This window comes from Lissotriton helveticus, chromosome 9 (genome assembly GCF_964261635.1).
Source record: "Lissotriton helveticus chromosome 9, aLisHel1.1, whole genome shotgun sequence".
NCBI classification, from domain to species: domain Eukaryota; kingdom Metazoa; phylum Chordata; class Amphibia; order Caudata; family Salamandridae; genus Lissotriton; species Lissotriton helveticus.
Genome location: NC_136070.1, coordinates 563,075,700 through 563,088,068, shown reverse-complemented (window position 1 = coordinate 563,088,068; position 12,369 = coordinate 563,075,700).

Genomic DNA, 12,369 nt, shown 5'->3' with positions numbered 1-12,369 from the left:
TCTGGGCCAAACCAAGACTTGGGAAAGGCTAGTTAGCCACTTTTACTGGCCCCAGATGCTCCAAAAGGTGAAGAAATTTGTCAGCTCCTGTGTTACCTGATTGTGTTAGAGAGACCGGTTTAGGTTGGCTGGTCAAACAGGCTGGACTTCCCTCCGGAGCCTTATATTTTTTCTCCAGACAAGGTAGAACTGGAATAACCGTGGCTTGATTTTGCATAACTTTTAAGCCTTCCTCCCAAAGAAGGTCCACAATCGGAATGGACCTGACCGATTTCTTGTAAGGGTCTTTAAAGTCATAAAGGAAACACTCGGATTCCACTTAAGTCATGGGCAGTGCAAACCATTTGGTGGCTCTCTCCATTAAGTCATGGAAACCCCCTATATCTACAGGGGGGGGATCAACAGGTGCCAGAGCAGGAGAAGCTGGATCTGGAATAACAATCATCCCACTTTGCATCCGGATCTGGAACCGTGATATTTCCTTGATCGTCATCAGAGGTGTCATCTTGGATAGCAGGTAGAACAGGTGGAACATTCTGCGCTTCCATCATTGGCTGAGGATGTGGTACTTGCGTGGTCACAGGACGATCCGGAGGAATAGTAGTACTCGGAACTTCTACTGAAACAGGAGGCTGTGTTGCAAATCTTTTCCTGTAATCCACGAGCATGGCTTGTAAGTCCGTCAGTAAGGAAGAGGGCATTTGGACCATCTTCTGATGATATTGAGAGGGAGGACCATACAGTTCATAATCCTCGTACTCCCCTTCGGAATCAGTCTCCTGACATTTTACGTGAAGTTGAGAAGGGCTATAAGCATAGCTAAAAGGTCATTCCTCCTCGTATGATTCCTCTTCTTCTAGGAGAAGTGCAGGTGGTAATGGAGTCACCCTCCTTGGTGAGGTTATCTCTGGTGTAATCTGACGTTTTTTAAGTAAAATTGAAATTGACGATGTCGAAGACGAAAGAATCGTCGACGACGAAATGACTGTCGTCAACGCAGTCGTCGTGGATGCCATAGTCGACGTTGTCGTCATCTTTAGTCGTTGATATCGACGACGTCTTAGTCACCATCGTCGACGATCCATATCCCACCGGCATTGAACTCGTTGACAGAGACCTGTGCCCGAACCAGCAACGAGGAAACCACAGTCGACGAGCCCGTCGACGGGGTGAGAGATGAAGACTACCTTTGGAGTCTTTGTCAACGGAATCGATGACGGTGTCGTCGACGAGAGTGTATTCTTTGATGACTTCACCTCAGAAGTCAACGATGATTGCTTTCTGAAGGTTTTTGTAGCTGCAGGAGGGGACGTTGGAGGAACAGAACTGGATTTCCTCTCAAGACTCTTTTCTTTTGGTAGTCCTTCCCTCTCCTTTACACTGTGGTGAGGAGATTCGACAGGACTAAGCCCTTTAGATCTATCAGAGGTCTTTTTTAGGACATTACCAGGGGGTTTCTCAGAAGGTGAAGGAAAAGCTTTACCCCTTTTTACAAACCTTCTGGAAGAAGTTGCAGAAGATGATTCATCGCTGTCACTGGCCCCTTCCTTGATTTCAGCTTCTGGAGACAGGTCAAAAGACACCCTTCACGATCACGTAACGTCTTGGTTGAAAAGGAGCAGCAAATCTTACAGTCTGCAGCCTTGTTGTCTGGGTACAGACATTAAATACAGTCCTTGTGCTTATCTTCAATATATAACCTTCTTAGCACAGGTAGCACATGCTTTAAAGAGGGCATTCTTCTCTGTATCGGACATCCTGGAGGAATTGAGGAAAAAACTGTAGAAATAGTTGAAGAAACCAAGTTCTAGGAACAAAACGAATAGTTTCTTACCTGTTGGTGTTGTTTTGCAGCTTGAAGATCTTTCTGGATTCACTATGCTGTGCATTATTCCGCGGTCTAGTGGTTGGGTCCAGAATCGTAGTCTTTTCTTTTTTTTCCCTTAGCCCAGGTGGGCGTCGATGTCCCACCTTTTGGTGTCCTTCCTGTGACATCGGCACGCTTCCTGCGGAAGCTCCCACCCTTGGGCGCCATCTTCGGATTCTTTTTTTCTCGTTTGTGTTCCGTTTCCGAATTTTATGGCAATGTTCCAGTAAGTGATTTACCGCTTTATCCTTCAAGGTGTCTATTTCAGTATTGTCTCTGTTTTTACCTCATCTTTCTCCAGCCTCATCTTTCTGGCGGAGGTGGGTGGGTTCGCTAGTGAATCCAGAAAGATCTTCAAGCTGCAAAACGACACCGACAGGTAGGAAACTATTCGTTTTGCAGCGTGAATCTTTCTGGATTCACTATGCTGTGCATAGACTTTGTAGCGGTTTGTTATATTTGTGGCGGCTGGGTGGAAGATGAGCATTTGTTGATGAATATATGTTGAAGCACCTTCTATCCTACTTGTGCTTCTTTGTTTATTTGTATATCCACACAGTAGTGCTTTGTGAACGTGTGCACTGAAGCCCATGTTGCCGACAGGCATATGTCCTGAATGTGTGTGTTAGCCAGGAAGGCTATTGTTGCTCCCTTTTTCCTGTTAGAATGGGCCGGTGGCCCCCCTGCTAGTTCCTGCCCTGCTTGTTTGTGGCAGAATTGTATAGTCTGTGCGATCCATCGTGCAATGGTTCCCTTAGTAACTGGTTTTCCCAAGAAACTGTCTGCGAAGGACACAAAGAACTGTTTTGTTTTCCTGTGTTCCTTAGTTCTCTCTATGTAGTACATGACTGCCCTTCTGGCGTCCAGAGTGTGCAGTGCCCTTTAGGCATTTGTCGTTGGTTTCTGGAAGAAACTTGGTATTTGTATCGTCTGGTTGATGTGGAACCTTAACACCACCTTTGGCATAAAGTGTGGGTCCGTTCTCATCACCACCCTATCATTGTGAATTTGCATGTAGGGTTCTTGTAGCGTTAACGCCTGTAGTTCGCTCACCCTGCACAGCGAGGTGATTGCCACTAAGAATGCGGTTTTCATTGTTAGCATTTGTAGGGAGGCCTTATGAATTGGTTCAAAAGGCGCTTTCATGAGTTCAGTCAGGACTAAATTAAGGTTCCATGCTGGTGGTGGCAACCTCTTCGGCGGTGCAATCCTTTTTGCACCTTCCAGGAATCTCCTTACTATCTGTGATGTAAAGAAGCTTTTGCCTGTTTCTCACCTTGTGTAAGCGACTATCGCTGCCAAGTGAACTCTTAGAGAGGATGAGCTCAGTTTCGCCTCGAGCAGGTGTGTGAGGTATTTAAGCACTGTTGAGTCCCTTGTCATCGTTTTGTGCAGCTTTTCCTTCCTGCACCAGTGTGAACCTCTTCCATTTAGCCACATAGCACCTTCGCATGCTGGGTCTTCTTGCCTCTCGAAGTACCCTCAGGGTGCTCTCAGGTAATTCCAGGTGTGCAAACTCTATGTCTTCAGGAGCCATGCTGCCAGGCTGAGGCTCTCTGGCTCTGGATGCAACACCTCTCCGTTTTGCATGGAGAGTAGATCCTTCCTTCTCCCGAATCTGTGTGGCGCACTCTGTATCATCTCCATTATCTGCGAGTACCAGGTTTGCCTGGCCCACTGGGGTGCGACCAGTATCAGGGTCATGTTGCTGGTTCTGCACTTGTTGAGTACTCTTTATCAGAGGTATAGGCGGAAAAGCGTAAGCAAATGTCTTTGACCAGCTTATCCATAGGGCATTCCCCAGGCACCCTTCCCCTGGTTGCCTGGATGCGAAGTGTTGGCATTTTGCATTTTGGCGTGTTGCAAACAGGTCTATTGATGGTGTTCCCCACCTGCCGAACAGCCTCTTTGTTTCCTGTGCATTGAGCTCCCATTCGTGGGATGCCGATGTCGGTCTGCTGAGCCAATCTGCTTCCACGTTGTCCTTCCCTGGTAGATGTATGGCCAGCAGGTCTATCTTGAGTGGAATGGCCCATCTCCATATTTCCTGCGCTAGTTTCGACAGCGGGCCGATTGTGTTCCTCCCTGCTTGTTGATGTAGAACATCGCTGTGGTGTTGTCTGTCTGGATCTGCACTCTGTGGTTGTACAGCTTCATCTGGAAGGCTTTCATTGCAAGGAAAACGGTCTTTAATTCCAGGTAGTTGATATGTTTGACCGCATCCGCTGGTGTCAATAGACCCCTCACTCTGAGTCTTTACATGTGTGCTCCCCATCCCCTCTGGGATGCGTCTGTGGTGATGGTCACCGTTGGGGTTGGTGGTGTTAGAGGTTTCCCTTCTGTTATGTTCCCCTTGTTCCACCATGATATCTCCTTGTGCACTGAGTGCGTTACAACCACTAGATCCTCCCAACAACCTGTAGCTTGTGACCATTGGTCCTGTAGCCATTCCTGGAATGGTCTCATGTGGAGCCGTACATTTGATACTAGATGTATGCATGAGGCCATCATGCCCATAATCTTGCTCGCCGTCCTCACTGTCAGAGCTCGCCCCTTCTGGTAGAGGCACGTCTCCTTCAGCAGCGCCAGTGTTCTCTATTCGCTGGGGAACACCTTGTTCTGTAAGGTGTTGATCTGTGCTCCCAGGAAGATTTTCACTTGTTCTGGTTCCATTGAGGATTTACCCCAGTGGATGGAGAATCCCAGGGCCATTAGTGTGCATGTCACTCACTGTGCGTGCAGTTTGCATGTCTTGTATGAACTTGCTTTTATTAGCCAGTCGCCCAGGTAAGGGTATACGTGGATCCCTTCCCTCCTTAAGTGTGCTGCGACCGCTGCAAGGTACTTTGTGAAGACCCTTGGTGCCGATTTTAGGCCGAACGCTAGGGCAGTGATCTTTGTCGATGATAAATCTTAGCAGATGCCTGTGCCGCCTGTTCATTGAGATGGGCAGGTAGGCATCCTTGAGGTCTACGGTGACCATGAAGTCCCCGCCTTGTATCGGAGGAAGTACCTCTTGGGGGGACATCATCTTGAATTTTTGTCTTTTTATGTAGATGTTTAGGAATCTTAGGTCCAGGATGGGTCTCATCGTTTCGTCCACCTTTGGTACCAGGAAGTACGTTGAGTACACTCCCCTGTTCCTTTCTCTGTGAGGTACAGGCTCGATAGCCTATTTCTGCAGGAGTTCCTTTGCTTCCTTTTGAAGTAGTTGTAGTTCCTTCTTTGCTAGCGCTCTTCTTCTTGGTCTTCTGTTTGGTGGTGTTCTTTCCAACTCTATGCAGTATCCGAACTGTATGATGTTGAGTATCCATTTGTCTGTGGTTATTTTCTGTTTCAAATTAGAGGACACCCCCTACAAACCAGGGGAATAGGGTACTTTAACAGTGAAAAAAGGTTTCTTCCCTTGGCAGACCGTTCTTACATGGGACAACCCTAAATGGTTGTCGCAAACTACCCAATAGGCTCACTCGATCCCTTGCAGGACCCCTTACTATCGCATACAACAAAAATATTGGTCATAATTTTTTATTTTAAAAAGTTTATACAGATACAATCTAGTGTTAAAAACAGCTCATTACGCGCCTATATTAAAATCATGAACACATTCATGGAATACAATTTCTACTGCACATGAAGTAAAAACAATAGCAAAAAACACAACAATTGATTCACATTACGTCAAACTAGAGAATACAAAAAGGAGAGACAAACAGACATAAAAATTGTCAATACATTTTGCACTTTTTTGAGATTTAGCATAAACACAATCCTGGACATATATAATTCTTTGTCTAAAGGGTAGGTTTTTGATCTCTTGATCGTGCAGAGGGGCGTCGACGCATTTCGATGGTTTTTAGTAATGCGTTACCATCTTTCTCAAGACTTTGTCAATGAGTCTCTCCTACTGATGGCACTGGTTGGTTGCCGTTAGTATAAACCTCCTGCGGATAAACATTTTGCCATCAGTTTCTTGCATGTATTGCATTTTACTTTATACTTTTTACAAAAACATCTTTTCAATTGATGGTTACATTACAGTCATCCTAGTATGCCTCATATCATAATACATCAGCGTTTTCATACTATCTAATCTAACCCGCTACTCATCCTATATAATCCCTATCATCCCTTCCTCATAGAAGCATCTGATTTATTTGATTACTGTTACTGATCTAATTTTTATCAATAGGTCTGCACTCTTCTCTCTGATGGAACCTTATTTTGAATTATCTTGTTACCTGTTCACATAATACACGGTTTCATGGTTAATCTCACGTACTCCATCACATTTTCATCCTGGTCTGCATGTACTGCAATATAGATACATATGTCCATATTATATTTACTGGTATCTAGGATAACGGGAAATGGGTAGTTTATTAACACTAATTCATTTACCATATTGTCTTCGTTTTTTCTCTTCTTGTGTTGATTTTTAGGAAATCGTTCCTCTGGTGCCTCTTATTTATATTTACTATCTATGGATGAGAAGGGAAAAGGGCTTACCCTCTATTGATATTACTAAGCTATGCTTGTTTTGTTTGATAAAGCACTCAATTTATTTATTACCTGTTAATTATTACTTTGGGGCAAAAAGGATGGTCCACTATTTTTTCTCAGTTCAAATTCTGCCTCAGTGTTCTGTGTTTGCAGGTATCTTTTACGGAGATATCTGTAATCAAAAACACAACCTATTTATTGCTTGTAACGTGTCACTGAGCTACCTAAAAGGTGAATGTTATGCACGTCTTACCTTTTCTTCGGTAATTCTGTAAGCTTTAATATCTCGGGGGCGGGTCCTTTCGCCTTTATGCTTGTTCCTATCAAAGTAAAACATCAATGCAAGGGGTCAGTTTTATCTTTTGTACGGGGCTGGTGCAATCTGCTCTCTAACAGGGACAAGTTCTTACCGTTGAATGAACAGGCGAAGGTTTCCCGCATCCCACGTAATCCTCAGCTTGCCCACGGGCGCCGATCGTCTCACGCCAGAAAAACGAATAGACAGTTTGGCGTTTTTTCCGTTCTTTTTAAACTTACCAATAAGGTCTACGATTGGTTCCTATACTATTATATCAGGTGAACCTTATTCAATCATTGCTTCACTCGTACTCATATGCTGCGCATTTGCTAAAGTATACTGTCACGTACCAAACGAGTTCCAAGCCTCGTTATGAGACGTACCAAACGAGTTCCAAGCCTAGTTATGGGACCCAGCCATAATAAGGTTCCATCAGAAAGAAGAGTGCAGACCTATTGATAAAAATTGGATCAGTAACAGTAATCAAATAAATCAGATGCTTCTATGAGGAAGGGATGATAGGGATTATATAGGATGAGTAGCGGGTTAGATTAGATAAGGGGAATGAAGGGTGGATACAATTCACCGAGGATTATGATTCAACGTAATCTCATGTTAAGTACACATGAATTAGAAAGATCACCGGCGAGGATCCTATAGTATGAAAACGCTGATGTATTATGATATGAGGCATTCTAGGATGACTAATGTAACCATCAATTGAAAAGATGTTTTTGTAAAAAGTATAAAGTAAAATGCAATACATGCAAGAAACTGATGGCAATATGTTTATCCGCAGGAGGTTTATACTAACGGCAACCAACCAGTGCCATAAGTAGGAGAGACTCATTGACAAAGTCTTGAGAAAGATGGTAACGCATTACTAAAAACCATCAAAACGCGTCGACGCCTCTCTGCACGATCAAGAGATCAAGAGATCAAAAACCTGCCCTGTAGACAAAGAATTATATATGTCCAGGATTGTGTTTATGCTAAATCTCAAAAACGTGCAAAATGTATTGACAATTTTTACGTCTTTGTATGTCTCTCCTTTTTGTATTCTCTAGTTTGACATAATGTGAATCAATTGTTGTGTTTTTACTATTGTTTTTACTTCATGTGCAGTAGAAATTGTATTCCATGAATGTGTCCATGATTTTAATATAGGCGCGTAATGAGCTGTTTTTAACACTAGATTGTATCTATATAAACTTTTTAAAATAAAAAATTATTGATCAATATTTTTGTTGTATAAGTGTATGAGATAGTAAGGGGTCCTGCAACGGATCGAGTGAGCCCATTGGGTAGTTTGCGACAACCATTTAGGGTTGTCACATGTAAGAACGGTCTGCCAAGGGAAGAAACCTTTTTTCACTGTGGTTATTTTCTTCCACTTCTTGAAGAAAAAATTCAGTCTTCCTCCTACCGGTGTTACATGCTCGTGGATGTTTAGTCCGAGCCACTCCTTTTTGTTGTAGCTGTGATCCACCCTGGGAGTTTTTGAATGGGTGTGCACGTGTAGCGTGACAGAGTCACTTAGAGGTGGGTTGCTGTGCACCTCTTCTATTATTTCCACGTCCATTCGTCCTCCCGCGAAAGGACTGGCCCCTTTGTTGGTATTGCCAGGGTTGCTTTTGCTGCCCTTGTTGTGTCTGGGTGTCGCCCTGGTGGGACTACTGGAACGCCTTGTGTGATGTTCCTGGCTGGTTTCCCCCTCTCCCGTTCGGTCTCCGTGACGGGGTCCCCCCTCTTTGTCCCTCTGAATTGCAAGACCCCATGGATCTCGCAGTGTCGTCTTTTTTCAGCTGGGTGAACTTTTCGTCCACTGGTGCTCCGAACAGTGTCTCCCCGTTGAACGGGGTGTTCAGGATGTTGTGTTGCACCTCTGGCTTGAAACCTGAGATCCTGAGCCAGGCTTGTCTCCTTTCCGTGATGCCCAGCATCATAGGTCTGCTGGACGTGTAGGCTCCGTCCAAGGCGGTTTTGAGGCAAGAATTTGCCACATTCTTCCTCTCCTCCACAAGGTGCGAAGCCCTTTGTTGGTATTCTTGTGGAAGGTGCTTGACTAACTGGCCCACCTGGTCCAAGATCTGGTATTGGTGCCTGTTCAGCAGGGCTTTGGAATTAGCCATGTGCCAGTGCGTTGCGGCATTCCTTTAGATTTTTCTCCCAGTCAGGTCCATCTTTTTGCTCTCCTTGTCTGGAGGTGGCCCTGAAGTTGTCGGGACATTGGCCCTTTTCCTTGCGGTCGCCGCAATGATGGAGTCCGCAGTGACCGAGCCCTGGATGTAGGGTGGGTCCTTGGAGGAGTGCTTATACTTTTTCTCCGTCCTGGGTGTGACGGGCTTGCAAGTTGCAGGCTCTTTGAAGGCCTCTCTCCCCTGTCCTTGGACGCTTTCGAGCATCGGCAGGTACTGGCTCCTAGTTTGTATTGGGAGCAGTGTTTCTAAAAGGAAATCCGCCTTTGGCTGTTCCTTCTCGAGTTTTACCCCGAAGGCTGTTGCTGCATTTCTAATGACTGCATTGTATAACCCAATGTCATCAGGCGGCAAGGGCCTCGAAGGATACGTGTCCACTCCCTCTTCTGGACTCTCGGTGTCGATGTCCTGCCACTCCCGGTCCTGTGTCTCAGAGGATGCCGAGCCCAGGGTTGTCCTCTGGTCGTCATCCGCCTCCTCCTCATAGTAGGGACTTTCCTCTTCCAGTTCCTCAGGGCCTTCCGACGGTCCTTCGACGTAGTAGTCCTCTTCTTCTTCGACTATCTCGACAACCCGTGGCTTTGGTTTCAACGGGATTACAAAGTCTTTCATCCTTTCGTTGAATTCTCTTTTTCGTTGCAGGATGTTCTCCATCTCTGCCTCGAGCCGTCTCTCCTTCCTTTCCATTTCGGCTGCCTGTTCGGCGTCAAAAGGTTCTGCCGTTCTCTTTGTCTGATACGCTGGCGTCGAGCCGGATTTCGTCAAGACTGGTTTCGGCATAGAGACAGGTTTCGGGTCCTTCATCGGCGCCGAAGTGCTCTTCGGGTCCTTATGTTTTGGCGTCGAACGTTCCCTTTCATGGACGCTTTTCGACGGCCTTGGCTGTTTGCCGGCCTTCGGCGCCTGGGAGTCCTTCTCTGAGGATCCGCTGGGCCTGGATGTAGCTGCGGACGCCGAAACCTTCGCATCAGCACTTTCAAGGTCTTGCCCTCATTTTTTCAAGAGTCTTGTTCAGACTGTCTAGTGGCTTTCGGGGCTTTAGGGGCCGTCGAGTCTCCAACCTTTTCAGGAGTCTTCTTATCGGTCTCTACGATCGTGTAGCAGTCGTCTTCTCCGGGGACGTTGTCTTCCTCGTCGGTCGAGAGCCCCAGGTCTCGAAGGGACGGTGGCTGGCCCTTGCCCTGCATGTTGAAGTTAGCCCTTCTCTGCCTCTCTCTAACTCGAAGAGTCTTCGGCATAAAGGCGGAGCAGGCGTTGCAGTCCCTGCTCTCGTGGTCGACCGGTAGGCAGAGGCTGCAAACCGGCTGCTGGTCCTTCTGCGCGTATTTGTGGTGGCAGTTACGGCAGAATTTGAACGGTGTGTTGTCCATCCCTTGCGTTCAGGGGGCCCGCTGAGTGCGCATTCTCCAGTGGATGTCGAAGTTCTCCTTCTTCGTCGTCCCCTTCGATGGTGTAGTCTCACGTCGTCTTTCTAATCCTTTTCATCCAAAAATTGGCTTTTGGCTTCTTCTTTTCTCCAAACCTCTGGAGCCCTCTCGGGAACGATCCAGACCCAACGGCGGAAAAAAGAATCTGAAGATGGGGCCCAAGGGTGGGAGCTTCCGCAGGAAGCGTGCAGACGTCACAGGAAGGACACCAAAAGGTGGGATGTTGACGACCACCTGGGCTAAGAAAAGAAAAAAAGGACTACGATTCCGGACCCAACCACTAGACCGCGGAATAATGCACAGCATAGTGAATCCAGAAAGATTCACGCTGCAAAATTGAGCAGAGCTCAGAGAAGACTCCCTGGCACAATGTGTGGTAGAAAAATCTGAGGTTCTGAGCTTCTCTCAGGAGGGTTCCATAGGGTAAGACGAATCTGATTGTTTTTTCATTTTTTTTTTGGTCTCTTTTGCAAAGAGGCACCCTCATCTACAGACCCCCGGGACCACGCACACAATTTAGCGAGGACTTCGCCGACTTCATCAGCCCGCACGCCCTCCCCTCCGCTGACTACATCCTCCTCGGTGACCTCAACTTCCACCTGGAGAACAACAACGACCGCAACACCACCACCCTGCTGGACAACCTCGGACTCAAGCAACTGGTGACCACCCCCACCCACTACGCCGGTCACACGCTTGACCCCGTCTTCTCCTCCAGCAAGGACATCTCCTTCAGCCACGCCACCGGACTCCACTGGACAGACCACAGCTGCATCCACTTCAGCTTCAAAAGGACCACGACCCACCACCAGCCGCAACAGGTTCCCCGCAGGAGCTGGAACAAGTTCACAGCCGACCAGCTCGCCACATCCCTGAGCCAGAACCCTCCCGCCAGCTCAGCGAACCCCAACCAAGCCGCCAACGACCTCACGAGGTGGATCAGCAACTGCGCAGACGACCTCGCCCCACTGAAGACCCAACCCGCCAGACCCGGCACCAAGAAAGCATCCTGGTTTACCGACGAACTCAAGAGCTCCAAGAAGAACTGCCGATCCCTCGAGAAAGCCTGGTGCAGAGACCCAACTACAGACAACATGACCACCCTCAAGCTTGCCACTCGAAAACATCACCAGCTGATCCACGCCACCAAGAGAACCGCATTCAAGGAACGCCTGGACAACAACGCCCACAACAGCAAGGAACTCTTCAACATCGTCAATGAGCTCTCGAACCCTAGCGCCGGAAACAACGACATCCCTCCCTCGCAAGACCTCTGCAACTCGCTCGCATCGTTCTTCCACAGCAAGATCGCAGACATACACAACAGCTTCAGCACACAGCCGACGCACCCTACGACCGCACCAACGCCCCCCACCACCACCCTCCACGCCTGGACCCCGGTCAACATCGAAGACACCATCCGCACGATGAACTCCATCCACTCCGGCTCCCCAACCGATCCATGCCCTCACCACATCTTCAACAAGGCCGACTCCGTCATCGCACCCCATCTCCGGGATATCATCAACGCCTCCTTCAACACCGCCACCTTCCCAGAGAGCTGGAAGCACGCCGAACTCAGCGCCTTACTGAAGAAACCATCAGCGGACCCCACCGACCTCAAAAACTACCGCCCCATCTCGCTCCTTCCTTTTCCTGCAAAAGTCATCGAGAAGACTGTCAACAGACAGCTGGCCACCTTCCTCGAGACGAATGGATCCCTCGACCACTCGCATTCCGGCTTCCGGGCCAACCACAGCACCGAGACCGCCCTCATCTCAGCCACTGACGACATCCGAACCCTGCTCGACAACGGGGAAACAGCGGCCCTCATCCTCCTGGACCTCTCCGTGGCGTTCGACACGGTCTGCCACCGCACCCTAGTGCAGCGCCTCAACAACATCAGAATCCAGGAGAAGGCACTGGAATGGATAATCTCCTTCCTCACCGGAAGAACACAGAGTCCGCCTCCCCCCGTTCAGATCCGAGGCCACCGAAGTCATCTGCGGCTTTCCACAAGGATCATCACTCAGCCCCACGCTGTTCAACATCTACATTATCCCCCTTGCGGCCATC